A 16,338-nucleotide genomic window follows, 5' to 3' on the forward strand; every position below is an offset into this window, starting at 1 on the left:
ATTTTGCTACATATAAAGGTATTTTAAAGATTGTGAATTGTCATTCGGTTTAACCATCCAAAGGCCAATGCAGCCATTTTATTTGTGATTAAAATATCTTAAAATGTAATAAATGTATATATTTTTTATTGTCATGATTTTATAACATATTGCAAAATGGATTTCATTGATGTCATTCAGAGTAACCAATATAAAGGGACCATTTTGGATCAAGTCATGTGGTCAATATCATATGACAGGATGTGACATCATTCAGACACCTGCGAAGGACCACATGGTCCTGAGGCAAAGTAATTAGGTGTGTTCGAGCTCATGTGGCGCTGCGCAGACCGATCGGCAGCTGACTTGAAGCAGTGCATTCCGGTTAGTACTTTTGTCCGACTTGAGCTGGCGCTGAAGGCATGTGACTGTGACGTATGATTTCAAAGTACCGCGAGAGCGATTCGAGAGCAGCCATCTGAGTCAGCCAGCGCAGCATCTCAAGAGGAGCTGCATGAGTTCTGATGACGACACAGCTGTTTCATGATTGGCCGGTTTCACCACATGACAACGATCACGTGTGTTTCATGTTTATTGTCACGCCTTCAGTTCCACTAATGCTCACAAATCTGTACTTTTATAACAGTTAAAAACATTTTGTTAACAGTTTGTTAACATGTAATACAACTTAATTATATCTCCATTATGTTTTTTTTTACACTTTTAAAAACCTTATTCGTCAATGACCAATATATATATATATATATATATATATATATATATATATATATATATATACACACACACATATATATATATACACACACATATATATATATACACACACATATATATATATATATATATATATATATATATATATATATATATATATATATATATATATATATACACACACACACACACAACTTTGAAAAAACGTTCTGGGAATGTTCCTTGTTAGCTTGGAACGTCTTAATGTGAGATTGCCTAATCCACTAATACTAATTGCTGACTAATTCAGTTAGCAGTGAGAAAAAATGTAAGCAGTCAGTCACACTCTCATACCGGGCCATTAAGTCATTCACTGCCCAGAGGCAAGCCTCACTACACTTAATTAAGTCACAAGCCCCATTTATAACATTATTCTACACTTCACATTTCCATCTCTTTTAAAAGCTTTAATAAATGGAATATTTTGGATTTCAACAAACCCCTAACGACTTGGAGGGATTTTTAATGTGTCCTCCAGGGGAAAGGAGGCTGCGTCTGCTCTTCGGAGGTGAAAGGAAGTTTAGTGGAATGTCTGGAGCACAATTTGAAGTAATGGACTTGGGTCGTGTTATTATTTTGTTCCGAAAATCATTACTTTTACGATGTCACATTCTTCATTTTATTTGGACTCAAGTGGACTTATATTTCTCTTTACTCCTGGTTGGGGCCTATTCGGTTACTGATTTGCACATAGGTGACAGATACAAATGCTGAAGGGAAACAATTTTGTTTGCTTTGTATAAAAATCACCATGTGTTTTACACGTCTATTATGACTGAATTTTATAGAGTCTCATTCAACTGCTTTAAAAACATCTCTTACGCTTACTAGGTGTCCGTATCTTGGGCTTAGTTACTAAAATCAAATGCCTGTCCTTATGAGCCATTATTGGATGTTGGACTGTGGACTACTTGACTTCCAGACTTGAGGGCACAGTGCCTCTTCTAATCCCTATGAGGACTGTGGGTCCTATTAACCTGTCCCTGAGAGTTTGTTTTTACATGCATATGTGTTCGCTGCCATGGCCTCTTTTAAAAGGAAACAGGAATGTTGCCAAATGTGTTACCCCATACTGTAGATTGCTCTGAGAGGAAGAGGAACGAAACAACAGGGGGTGTCTGCTGTACAACAAGGCCAAACATCCAGCGCAGTCAGGGGCCAGATTGAAGAATGCACTCTGTATGTGTTAAATATTTTCAAAACATGAAACTCAACTCTTTAAAACATAGCTCATGCCGTCTCCCCGGTACCTGTCTTTGGATATTTGCATTCCAGTCACATCGGGGAAAGAGTGTGAAAGTGAAATGTTGCTATGTATGTGTTCACATATTTTGATGACACTTGCACCTCTGGTATTTTGTGCACCAATTTACATAGCTCATTATTCTCAGGACCTTAATTCAACATATCACTGATGGTGAAGTTATGTTAGAATTTAAAGAACTTAAAGAGTTGTTGTTTAAATTGTAAAATTTCATATTACTCAATTCAATCTATCTCTGTTCATCCCTAACAGGTCTAAAATAAAGATTTCTTCCTTTAGTTTTTTAAAAGATTAGTCCACTTTCAAATAAAATTTTCCTGATAATTTACTCACCCCCCATGTCATCCAAGATGTTCATGTCTTTCTTTCGTCAGCTGAAAAGAAATGAAGGTTTTTGATGAAAACATTCCAGGATTATTCTCCTTATAGTGGACTTCAATGGCCTCCAGACGGTTGAAGGTGAAAATTACAGTTTCAGTGCAGCTTCAAAGGGCTTTAAACGATACCAGACGAGGAATAATGGTGCGTTCACACCGGACGCGAATGAAGTGGTAAGCGCGAGTGATTTACATGTTAAGTCAATGCAAAGACGCGAACTGACATCCTGCGGCGCGATTTGCGCGAATGAAGCGGCTCGAATGACGCGGCGCGAATTGAGCGATTCGCGCGAATCGCGCAAGTTGAAAAATCTGAACTTTGGCGAATTTCCGCGCCGCGTTAACCAATCAGGAGCTTGCTCTAGTAATGACGTGACGTAGCGAGCTGAGGCAGAATTTCGAAACAACAATGGAGGACAAAATCATCGTCGCTGTACATCTTCATACATTTATAGAAACAGAAATAAAAAGGATCGTGTTTGAAAGAAAGTGAATGAGGAGGTCGGACAATCTGATAAGTTGTAAAAAACGGTCTTTACTCAATTAGAGCTATGTATATATATATATATATATATATATATATATATATATATATATATATATATACATATTAAGACTACAAGCCAACTAAAGACGACCAATTGAGCTTATTCGCTGTAATTTACAATTATTTCCCCACTGACAAGTTGTGTTTATTCAGAGGAAGTGTGCAGAAAGCAGTGGGAAGAGTCTGGGACACATAAAGAAGCGGGAGAGCCCCTCTCATGACGCGAATTCGCGTCTGTTGTGAAGGGATTTTCACGCGCGAATGAAGCGAGTAAACTCAAAATGTTCAAGCGTCCAACTACGCGCGAATAGCGCGATTTATTCGCGCAAGTCGCGTCTGGTGTGAACGCAGCATAAGGGTCTTGTCCAGCGAAACGATTGGTCATTTTTGAAAAAAATACAACTGTATATGCTTTATAAACTCAAATGAAAGCCTTGCATGTGCTTCCACTTTCCGCATTCTTCAAAAAGCTTACGCTGTATGTCCTACGCCTTCCCTATTCTACTTACGGAAAAAAACTAAACTGGCCCCGCGTTCGTTCCATAAGTAGAATAGGGAAGGCATAGGACATACGGCGTAAGCTTTTTGAAGAATACGGAAAGCGGAAGCACGTACAAGGCGATCATTTGTGTTTATAAAGCATATACAGTTTTTTTTCGAAAATGACCGATTGTTTCTCTAGATAAGACCCTTATTCCTTGTCTGGTATCGTTTAAAGCCCTTTGAAGCTGCACTGAAACTGTAATTTTGACCTTCAACCGTCTGGAGTCCATTGAAGTCCACTATAAGGAGAATAATCCTGGAATGTTTTCATCAAAAACCTTAATTTCTTTTTGACCGAAGAAAGAAAGACATGAACATCTTGGATGACATGGGGGTGAGTAAATTATCAGGAAAATTTTATTTGAAAGTGAACTAATCCTTTAAACTCTGCTATTGTTTGGATAAAAAAACACCTGATATATCACTCACTAGGGTCATTCATTCAGCTGTATCTCTCATGGACATCATAGTATTGTATGCTCTAAGACTTCTTTAGACACAGTCATTATGAAGTGGACTTCAATATTTTTATACATTGACAAAATGTCTGAGAATCAGAATCACTCGCACCACAAGGAGTCAATATCATGATACAAGTGTATATATTCAGTTCCTGTTACAGCGGATCTTTAGCTGTGTATTAAAGGATGAATTTCCCACCTAATGCAGCATTAGACATTTGGTTTAACTCAGATGACACAAGCTAAAAAGAGCAGCGGATCCAATCAGAACAGGTGCCTCTCCCTCTGCATGTCATGCTGAACTAAAACTCCTAAGAGACTTCTGTCACATTCATTTTTCTCTACAGAATCAGGGTACTGCCACGCTCGGTTGCAGTCAAGAGCATGATGAGGAGGATAAAGAATCAAAATAGACTTTAATAGTAAATCCACAAGCAAACACAGATGAAGGCAGGCAAAATAGCACAACCACGATAAACAGACGTAGACAGGACAAAGATTGCAGGAACACATGGAGTATAAATACATAGGAATTAATGAGATAATTAACTAGACAACAAGTGAATCGAATACAACAATCAGACACACTGGGAATCTGGGTCAAATCAGGGGCCGTTTACACGATACGGTTTTCAACTAAAAATGGGAAAGTTTTTATGCGTTTTGGCCGTTCATTTACACCACAACTGCGTTTTGGTGGCCTGAAAATGCAAACTTTTGAAAAAGGGTTTTAAAGTGCAAGTTTTTGAAAACAGTCTCCATGTAAACAACAAAAACGCGAATCTGTTAAAACAATGACGTTATGCACATGCGCATTACATGTTCAGTCTATACACAGCAAAATCCCCAGAGTTAAATCAACTCTGCTCAGAGTACATATGGTCCCTCTCTAAATAGTGTTAAAGTAACACTGAAGCAGAGTTAAAGTTAATGAGATAATTAAGCAATTAATAAGGCTGTGACTTAAGTCACTTGTAGTTTTTGTGTTTTTTCTTATTTCTTCAGTGATTCTGCTTGTTAACAGCAGGTGTTCATCACTAATGCACAATCATTACTTAATTAATTGCTTAATTATCTCATTAACTTTAACTCTGCTTCAGTGTTATTTTAACACTATTTAGAGAGGGACCATATGTACTCTGAGCAGAGTTGATTTAACTCTGGGGATTTTACTGTGTAGTGTTTCATCGCCATCTAATGACCTGCCAGCAGAATACAGCGTTTTTAGTCATTTTCACGGATTCGTATGAATGGGGGTCGTATTGACAATGGTGTCATCTGTACGCGGAAAACTCAAAGGAAAGAGTGGTGTGGTGGGCACACAGGCAAACATGACAGAAACAAACACACAAAGAAACATGACCAAATCAGAACATAACTCTGACAGGTACACTGATGAGCACCTGCATAAGTGTTTGTAACTTTAACTCATGTCCTACAGCATGATACAGATCATACAGTAACATTGAGGAGGACATTTCTGTTTGGATGTGTTTGCTGTTGTCCTAAACAGTCTCAAGCAGTCTTTCATGGACTTTGAATTATTCAAGCTATTCCATGAGCATCCATAACATCTGAATTAGTCATGCAGTGAGACTGAAGCAATCTCATTTGCAACTTACAAATTCACAGTTACATAAAGTTTTTGATATTTGTGAAGTACAACCCCATTTCCAGAAAAGTTGGGACATTTTTTAAAGTGCAATAAAATCGAGAATCTGTGATTTGTTAATTCTGAGACAACAACAACAAGGGTGACTTGCATATGTGTGAAATTACCATTGACAAGGATGAGTATATTGGGATTGTACAGAGACAGAGACTGCCATCAAGATTACATCTTTCCTGGGAAGCGAGACGATGCAAGACAAACAATCTACGCATGCAGTGTGGTGGTTTCGTAGACACTCTGCATTCTAGAGTGGATGTGCTTGATTGACCTGCCTGCAGCCCACATCGGTCTCCTTTTGAAAATGTATCATTCATCATGAAAAGGAGAATCAGACAACGATGACCACGGACTGTTGAGCAGAAACTGTTGGGCAAAAATTCTACTTGATAAAATTCCTAAATGATTAAAAAAATGATTACAAAATACAATGATGTTGGTCAGTGAAAACATAGGAAATATTTTACTTGTAGTTAAAGATAATTATCAACAAATCACAGATTATTGATTTGATTGCATTTTACAAAATGTCCCAACTTTTCTGGAAATGGGGTTGTGTGGATTTAGACATTTGTGTTGAATTATTGGTGTTATTTAAGATTTTAGGTAACTTTGAGTGGGATTTAGATAACCTGAAGGTAATCTAAATGTAAAAATCTCTAATATTGTCTGATAATCCATATGCTTACAACATATTGTGCATCCCTATGAGTAAAATTAATAGAATATAAAAGTAGAAAAAATACTCTAAATAGGAAGTAAATCTCTTTCTATATATTTGTCTGTGTAGAACAAAAGGGGCGGCACATGTGTCTTCTCTGATTTGTGATGCTTCATGAGGAGTGTAAATGAACCAGAGAAAGCAGCTCTAGTCAACTCAGTCCAGCTCAAATAAAGTCTAATGATGAGGGCAGTCTGGCTGTGTGGAGAGGGGCTTGTCCAGACACATAAAACACACATATTAAGATATTTTATAGGGACAGTGACACATATTTCGACCAAGAGTTACTTATCAATGTTACTTTCTGTCCTGAACAACAGCTAGTTAAAGTAATGTGGTTCAATCAAGTAAAAAACAAATAGATTACTTTTCTGAGAGAAATCACAAGCATCAATTTCCATGGTGTTTTTAAGGTAATTTAAGTTCATTTAGGCTAGTACAGGGAGAAAATGAAACATCTTTAAGTTATGTGGTTCGAAAATGAATGATTTTATGTATATTATACTGACCTTTTTTGTTTTCCAGTTTCCTCAGCAAATGTTTCATTGTGCTCATTCGTGACACAATGACTGGGTGTGAAAATGGATGATGCAGCCAAATGATGTTAAATGTCATCATGAGCACTTGGCTTCAAGCGAATATGTCAAGATATCATGGCAACCCATTGTTTGTTTGACCCATATGTGAAAATGATCCTACCAGCTTTGGCTGAAACATTTTTAAGTTGATCCTCATTGCAGTTAACCAAGCAAACACAAATCAAATTCTTGTTTCACATGCAATGTCATTTGATCTTATGTTGCCAAAGTATTCAAGCTATTAAAAGTGAGTGAGCGGCGCTGTTTGCTGTCATGACCTCCTGATTTCTCATAGTTCTGTTGAAACACACATCTGCTCATTCACATCTCCATTATTTTATCCTATAACACTCTTCAATATGAATAAAATAAACCGTAATCTGCAAAAAATCTTAACAAGTATCACAACAGGTTTTTGCCCCTGTCAGGACTTCAACCAGAACAATGTTTGTAAGGGAATTTATGACTTTCAGAAAAGTGGTTGTCTCTTGTTGTGCAAAGGTCCTGGATATCAAACGAATGGCACTGAAAGTGTGACACTGGCGCCTTCAATGAAATGCTTGGAAACATCACTGTAGTGGTGGCCTTTCCAGTAACTATTGAGAAGTCTAGCGTTTGTTTGCATTTCCCAGACTTTCGCTTTGTGGTGAATGTCTGTATACAGTATGTGCTCACCAATGTGTGTCCAACAAAGTTCCTGAAAACAAGACGAAACTCTTAACCTTCACTACCTCTCATCTTATTACAGGGTAACATCTATTGATTGATTTACTTTAAATGGCAGAAAAACAAAGGTGTTTTTATTATGGTAAACTTCCATCTACAAAATACAAAAGGGAAATTTATTGCACACAGCAACACAGCTGAACATCATATTCCGAGAGGTATTCAGATTGTTATCAACATAATTGTGGCTCAAAAATGAACTACAAGGGGCACAAACTAACAATGAACTGGAAGATGGAATGTCACTTTCAGGCAGCCATAATCGTGAACACTGTGTAAGGCCTGAGTGATATCTTAAAGGGCTACTTCACCACTGGCAAATGGGCTTTCAATAAAACTTGGCTACCTATAAAGTAAAAAGGCAAAAAAAAATTTTTTTTAAATAAATAAATAAATGTTATTTATTTTATTTTTTTTAATCGGTGTTATCTGACTATGGTAAACTGGGAAAAAGGCTGTTAAAGGTACAATATGTAATAATTTTGTCCGCTAGAGGTCTATTCAAAACAAAGGCGTAGCTTGATGACGGCAAGTTTTAGAGCAGAAACTTGGGACATGTGGTCTCCACCTCAACGGACGGTGCAAAAGAATAGGGATTGGAGTCGGGAAGAACTCATGTTCATGGATGAGATTATTAACATTACTGTAGTATGAAGCAGAGCAGGGCCGAGTGTTGTGGGAGCTGAACGAGGCCGCTGGAGCGATTGCGCGACACACTCCTCACAAGCAGCTGAACTGAAAAGTCGCCGGCGCTGCTTCCGCTTTTCCGGTCATGAGTATGAGGTAACGCAGCTCTGTTTATCATATTAGATACATTTGAGTGTGTTGAAAATGTTATAACATTACTCTGTGCGTTCGCTCGGTGGCTGTTCTGAGACACTTGTTGCACACTGCAGTAAGATAAATCGATTTTAGAATATCATATTAAATATTGGATGTCTTGTGTTGATAAATGGCATGTAATTCATTTTAAAACGTATTGTATGATGGAGAAAATTATGTATTACTGTTAATAAAAATAAAGCTGCATCTGATTATGCTATGTTAGCTACTTGACAAAATAGTTTTTTCTCAGAGGCATAGTAAAAGCATGGTACTTGCAAAAAAACTCAATAAAATTGATTTTGAAACCATAAGACTAAACGTGTTGAGCTATATAACAACAAGTAGTTTTCTGTCTATAAATATATCACAACAGTTGTTCCCTTGTCTATTAAAACGTGTAATATTTTAAAGCGTCTTTGGTGTTTCCATGGTTTCTACAAAATAAAACCAGAAACCGAGGGTTAACGCGGGTATGACGCGACTGACAGGCGACTCCTCACACGTCCCGGTGCCTTGGTTAAAATTGCAATTTTCTCACGATTTACAAATAGTTGGAAACATTTGGGATATTGTAAGTACTCAAGTGAACAAAATATATAACACTGGCCTAGTGGTTTTTGGATATTTTACTGCAAAAATATTACATATTGCACCTTTAACTGTCTTCCCTTTTGCCAAATCGGTAGGAAACCTTCAACACCCATAATGCACTGGGCATGTTGCCATCCAAGGCCACTCCTACCAGTCTGCTATGGATATGCTTACCTGCTTTAGTAGGAAAAAATATTAGCAAACATTTAGTCGCAATGGTGTCGACTTGTATTGTTCCTGGGTCCAAAAATTCAGAGTAAAGGTGCAATCACACTGCACTTTTCGTCCCATTGACTTCCATTCATAGGCATGAATGCGTCAAACCGGAAACGCAAGCTTGTGTGAAAAGTGATTACGGTGAACTCTGACCTGTGAATTCGCATCAGGTGTGAAGACATGGGCTGTGTTCAGCCCCGACAAAACGTTGCAAAACATTTTTTAAATGGAAACGGTGGTGCTTTGAACACCCTGTTCTGATGACGCAAGAGTTGCAACTATGGCAGCTGAGAAGGCCATTCTTTGTGTTCTTTTTGAAGAATTTTCGGAGCCTGATTAAATCGGTATAAATACGTGTTTAATACTACAAAATATGCTCGATGTTACAGTCACTGCCCTTGCCGTCCAGAATAAAAGAGAACATCCCAATCGAGTGCGATTTGTGGAAACTTCTACTTATTGTGATCCAACATTTGTCTCGCATTTCAGCATGAAAAGACAAACATTTCAGGTGAAGGATAATCCACTTCTTACCTCCGAGACTGTGATCTAGGCTATATTATTTTTATTGTGAGTATTAGGCTTATCATTATTGCTGATCACTGTTGTTGTGCTATGATATTGTAATATTTACCATTATATAATCAGAGGAGTATAGAAAAGTTTATTAAAGTGTCACTTCACAATACAACAGCACAATATATAAGTATAGTATTTTTGTTACATTAATACCCATTGTGCGAGCTGTCTCTTTAATACCGCGTGGTTTATATACATCTTGCCGCTAATTGGGCTGACATTTCTGACACACTCACCAAACAAGAGAAAACATATCTCAAACCTGTTGCACACCGTTTCCCGGAAACATGTCATTCAACCCGGAAAACGTATCAAAACGTTGCGCACCGTCATATCACGACCGTTGCAGCGTCAGATGAAATTTCGCACGTTCAGAGTTTAGACAGCGGCTTAAACGAGTAACGTTATTCAGCGCGTTGTTGGCAGTAGCTAAAGGCTGCAAAGAGTCGAAAATTTGGAGAGAACACCCCGAACTCTGTCAGTTCCACCCAATCCCCACCCGAAGCAAAACGCCGGAGCGTAAGTTACAGGTAAGAAAGCTGTTGCCATATTCAGGGCTGGACAATAAGGACTGCCCGATGGCCCGGGGTCACGACGCTCGGGACAGTAGACGCAACCGTCGGGCCAGTGCTGTAGGGTGTGCGTTATATATCGTCTGTGACATCGTAATTGTTGATTTAACGATCTGAAATGATCGAGTATGTCCCTCACTTTACAAAACCAAACAAAAACACACCATTGAGTGCTCGTTTCCACTGAGCGGTACGGTACGCATTTTTTTCAGAGGCATAAGTGACGTAGTCTAGTAGGTTAGACTAGTGCGCTAGTGTACGCTTTCACTGTGTGATTTAGTCTATTAAAATGCCTTTAGAATGGCCCAGAATTCAAGATAAGGGGCAAAATGTCCCAGTATATATTTTATAAATCGCCTGTTTCGCTCTATTTTGCCTACGAAAATAGTTCCAAACAAAGTCCACAGCATTGATTTGCGTCTCTGAGCAACACTTCCTGAATGAATCAGCCGCTTGAATGAATCGGTTGAATCTCAATGATATTCACTGCCACCTGTTACTGGCGGGTTTAATTTCACGTTTAAAGTATCTTTTCATTTTTAAAATAATTTCAATTAACAGTATTTAACGTTTTATATTTTCAGCGTTTCAAAACATTATTTAAGCATCTGTTACTGCTCTTGACTAATATACTTTAATAAAGTATAATCTATAGGCTAGTTATATAGTTGTACTGTACATTAGATTACAGTTTCTGTAGCTTTCTGTTTAAACCTACATGAAAAACTTGAAAAGCACAGTTTCATTTATATGTTTGTTCTGTTGTATTTATTTTTGCTATTACTCATAATTTGATTATTTGTTACTATTTTATTACTTACTGTTTATTTGTCTAACAATATTTAATCTAGTAGCTTCTGGTGTGATAACCCAATTTATTAAGGTTACAAGTATCAAAAACAACAAAAGCAATAACTAGGCTTATTTTATAGGCCCATTTTCTTTTCAGTTCTTTGTTGTGGGGCAAGTGAAAATTTGAACCACTGTAGAAGTAGAAAACATTTTTTCACAGTAGAAAAAATCCTTAGCATTGAGCCCTGCATATTGTTTTTTATTTATTTTTTATTTATTTTTTTACCATAAATTATGTTGTCTAAAGAGTAACGTTAGACAAAGTACAATACATTTTTCAGTGATAAACGCACAGTAACTGTTATGCTTCACATGCTATCGAAATTTCCACTTCTGAAGTGATTACGAGCTAGTCGCATTCAAGTGATTTGTTGTCGGAAAGAACAGGAATCATGGAGGTTTATTCTTGCCTATTTATTGAAAAAAAAATCTTATTAAAGACAAAATTATATTTTGCATCATAGAACACACCATCACAGAAGGTGTGTTCGACATCAAATGTGGCTGGATGCAACCAGTCAACGAGAGTTGAAGTTTGCAGCAAGCCTAGACTCTGCAGTGAGTACAACTTGATCCTTTGCGTCCTCCGATTACCCAAAGTCCTTTGCACACATTCCAGCTCACAAAAAATAATTCACAGAAAATAAATCAGGCCTGAGCTTGTCCAATTTCATTAAGTAATGCAAGAAAAAAATGATTTTGGAGATAAAGTCATTGTTTTCTTTTGCTTTGTTGTAAATTAATCACATAATGCTAAATTGTGTGCAATGTAAACTACTGGGAGACCACAGATAGTTGCCTACAAGTCTCCGAAGTACTGGAGGACACAGCCTCACTAGGATACAGCCTTCCATTTGAGAAGCACTCATTGTTTTCCCATAAACCATGGATCTGTCAAAAGTATGCCATGACACATACTGTTGCATCCAGCAGACTTTTACTGACAAATAAATGTGAATTTCTTAGTCCAGGTAAGCTGGTGATATAATCAAGATTCACATTAAGGACAAATCTCCAAAACAAAAATATTGTGATGTTTTTTCAAAATATTGATGCATCAGTTATGCTTGGATGCTCAAACTTGTTTTCACTTTGGATGCTACCAAATTTGTACTACTACACAGTTGTGGCTTTCCTGAATGAATCAATGTTTATAAACAAATCATTTGAGTGAGAGATTCAATGACTTGTTCATTAAAGACAGCTTTCGTTTCTGAATGAAACAGTGGTTTTGAGCAAATCTATTGAATCCTTGACTCAATTATAAACATAGTCACTTGTTGCCACCTACCAGGCCCAGATTGGCTAATCGGGAGCACCGGGAGAATTCCCGGTGGGCTGGTCTGTTTTTTTGGCCACGAGGGCCGGTGTTGTCATTGTACTGGGTTGAAATATGGATGCTCTAGAAACTGTCGACGTGGTGAAAATGTACTAAGCTGAGCACCTTTTTCCTTAAAACCAGTCAGTGGCGGATTTATGCATGGGCAATGGCACAGGGCGGCATCTTGCCAGGGGCGGCACGGGGCACCCGTGCGAGAAAAAAAAAACGAATGCGCGCTCGGGTTTTTACCGTTCATTTGCACGTAACATCAATGATATCATGTCACCTTGTGGGTCAGTTAACCAGGTCGGCAGGGACTCGGAGTGTGTGCCCGCAGAAGAACTCTCACTCAAAAGTATCTGAGAAGATGGGATGAGGTGACATCTGTAGGGAGAGCGGGAGGCGAGCGGGACAAGTTCTAAATCAACACTAAATTATGGTAAGAAAAATGGTCTAAGCCACCGGAGGCCGATTTAGGTTGCCTAAATAAATAAAAAGGAAGAGGGGAAACATGCAAAAGATAAAGGCATGTATGCAGCTATTTCTCATATCGTAATAGTAGGCAAATAATAAAATATAGGGCCTATCATTTATGTTATGCTATGTTTCTTGCTAATATGCTACACATTGGGAAACAATATTTATTTTTCTGTCCAAATAGCTTACATAACCAGACAGTAAAATGTGATTTTTGTAACATAATGTAACTTTTTTAAACAAATGTTATATCACTCACTTTAAAATTTTTACTGTAATGTTGTGCAGTTTTGGGGGATTTATGGTATTTTTTGTTATTTGTTTGCCTCAATTTGTAATAATTGTATATAGTAAGTATATATATTTATATAAAATAGGAAAATGTTTATGTTAAAACCACTTTAAAAAATATCTACATTTCTCAATTTCATTCAAAGTGATAGACATAAAAAATGTGCCTGGGTTTAGTGGACGATTGCTGCCATCTACTGGAAAGTAAACACTTAAATTAATTGTAAAATAATTAATAACAATAAATAACATGATTTTTTAACTACAGTCACTAGATGGCTAAAGAATTAATCAATGCTTCACGCTATAAAATCATTATTATACAATAAAAAATGACTATATCAAATTTTAGCATTTTTGCACTGAATTGGAAATAATATTTTTGAAAAATACAATTAATTACAAGGCCGTAGAGAACAGTGCACAATTTGCAGACTTATATACTGAGGTTTTAATTACATTATTTTAATATAGTCAGTCGGGAATTAAAGTGGGCCGGTCTAAGGCATGAAACTCCAGGGCTGAAAATGAGTCCCACTCCGGCCCTGCCACCTACTGGCATATTGATGTAACCTGAGGAAAGAGTCAGTGAAAAATCCTTAACACAGACAAACAATGATCCAAACAGTGAAAAGTCCCAGTGCTGTTGAACTGTATATGAACACTGTTGGAACGCTGCTCGACCAAAGACTAACAGTTACTGTTAGTCCTTAGTTGAACAGCATTTCAACGATGTTGTAGAATGTACAATTTCTTCTTTACTCTTATCAGAAAACACAATATACTGCAGTTATGGTGAATATTAATCCATCATCATCAACATTATTATTATTATTATACAGGCCCTTCTATTGATATTCTTGCCAAAGACGACTATCAACCCATCTAGGACAGCTAAACAAATGAGATGATTCTGTTTTGAAGAGGTCAGATTTCAAACAAATCTGACAAACAAACAGAAACTGCTATTATAGGCTTCCGTGATTTACTATATTCCCAAACTTTCTCAAGGAAAACAAACATACTGAAACCATGGACAGTGTCTGTTGCAGTGGGACGCTGGGAATGTGTCTGATAAGCTCTCTCTCTCACCGACAAACTCAAGGCCCTCAGCCCCTGTGGAGTACCAGCATCCCCCACGCAGAAGAGTCTGAACATGTCGAGTGATTGAAAGCATGTACCTCTATTTAAACAGACCAGAGAGCAGAGCGGCGTTGGCTTTTAACCCTCAATATCAGCGTGAGTCAGAGACAAATTATTATTTATTTTTTTTACATTTTTTAAATTCAGATAAATTATATACAACAGTAATGGCATACACATCTGCCCAAATCTGTCAAATCAAAAACTTACATCAAAATAATGCACCGCCTGCATATTCATTTCCAGTAGATTGGAAAAATCAAGCCAAACTAAATCAATATTAATGTGCTTTTAGTCCTAGTGGTAGTATTTCAATTTAATAGATCTCTTTCTGAAAAGGATGTTGCATCTAATAGTGCTTCCCTTGTGATCATTTGTGCATAGTAGCTCATGCCAAGACTGGGATACTACAGCTTCATTGCCTGTATTAAATAGTTTCTTGTTAAAAAAGCCACAGAACAATGTTGATGAGGACCCTTAACATTTATGTTTATAAAAAAAAAAAGAAAAAGAAAAAAAGGGATAAAAAACAAACAAACAAAAAAAAAAAACAGGAAGAAACAAGTCAAGAAACAAGAGATTGTGGTAAAGACTCCTCTGGGTAAAAGTGTTGTTAACAAAGTGTTTGATGTAGACTTGCACAGCACCCGTATCTGTGTATTAGAGATATTAACATTTTTAACGTATCTTTGTGTCAGTGTTGAGTATTAATTTCATTGCAAAGCAACACTGCGAATAGCCTCAGTCTCAAGAGATTTGCACAGAGCAGATTGTCTCACTTAGCTTTTAGTGTGAGTGACGCAACATAGGGCAGCGAACATCTTGCCTAGATTATGATTATTGTTATTATTTCCTCTCAAAGTACTTTTAATAAAAGTCAGATGTGCCCCTCAAAACAGGTACTGCCATCATTTAGGCCTTTTCATTGCATTTGCTTTATTTCCCCTGATGATCTCACAAACTGCTGGCACTCAGTAGATGCGATCAGACCGGCCAAACCATTCAGCACCTGTATTGTTACTTGATCTCATTCGAATGCCATGCAGTGCCAAATGATTATGGGGTGTAACTGACTACTCAGCCCTCTACATGTTGTTGAATACATAGAGTGCACTATAGTCGTCTTAAGAAAAGACCCAGTTTGATTATGGTAACTGCTTCTGTATACTTGGGTGACTGACTGCCCTGCTTTGAATTCAGTAATTCATTGGGGTCAAATGTAAATTAGATACTTAATTTTAAATGTAAAAAATTATGAATGTCACTGCATTTAACCAACTGGTCTCAAATTGATTTAATGGTATGAATTCTGTTCCTCTAAGTTCTCACAAGTGTCCTAGCCACCACAGGTGTAGGTCATTATGTTAAAGGGGTGGTTCAGTGTTTTTTTTCTAGGCTTGATTGTGTTTTTGGGGCACAGTTTAACATGTCTTAATGCTTCGTTTTTTTTAAAACACTGTATTTTTCATATATTTTACTTTATTCTACACCTCTGTTTCCATTGTCATTCAAAGGGCTCGTTTGACTTCCTGCTTCTATGAAGCCGCTCCCTCCGAAATACGTAATGTGCTCAGATTGGTTAGCTGGCCCAGTATATCCAGAGCTATCGTGATTCGCTGAAGCGTCCGGAAACGCCACGCCCCTTACCATTCGTAGTTAGTGCTTCAGAGGAAATGTAAATAATAGCACCTATAATGCTGTATCAAATTGAGCCGAATCAGACCCAGATGAAGAGGGTCAAGCAGAACCTCTGCAAACGCGGCTTTTAAAGGACGTTTATGAATGGTATTTCATTTAGTATTTGTGTCAAAGTGTTTAGATATGCTGTCACT

At 37.4% G+C, this 16,338-nt stretch overlaps 1 protein-coding gene across 3 annotated transcripts in view; it reads left to right on the forward strand.

Annotated features, from left to right (window-relative positions):
• The first annotated feature begins 10,145 nt into the window (after nucleotides 1-10,145).
• arid3c (AT rich interactive domain 3C (BRIGHT-like)) overlaps nucleotides 10,146-16,338 on the forward strand; it is a 170,901-nt gene continuing 164,708 nt past the window's right edge. Inside the window, exons 1-2 of one of the 3 annotated variants that reach the window (XM_048188243.1) lie at nucleotides 10,146-10,380; nucleotides 12,894-13,034. The gene's annotated coding sequence lies outside the window, so the exon portion shown is untranslated. Of the gene's footprint in view, nucleotides 10,381-12,893; nucleotides 13,035-14,446; nucleotides 14,603-16,338 lie in introns of those variants that run through there. The other 2 variants (XM_048188242.1, XM_048188244.1) reach the window with 2 other exon arrangements.

This window comes from Megalobrama amblycephala, linkage group LG4 (genome assembly GCF_018812025.1).
Source record: "Megalobrama amblycephala isolate DHTTF-2021 linkage group LG4, ASM1881202v1, whole genome shotgun sequence".
Classification (NCBI taxonomy): Eukaryota; Metazoa; Chordata; class Actinopteri; order Cypriniformes; family Xenocyprididae; genus Megalobrama; species Megalobrama amblycephala.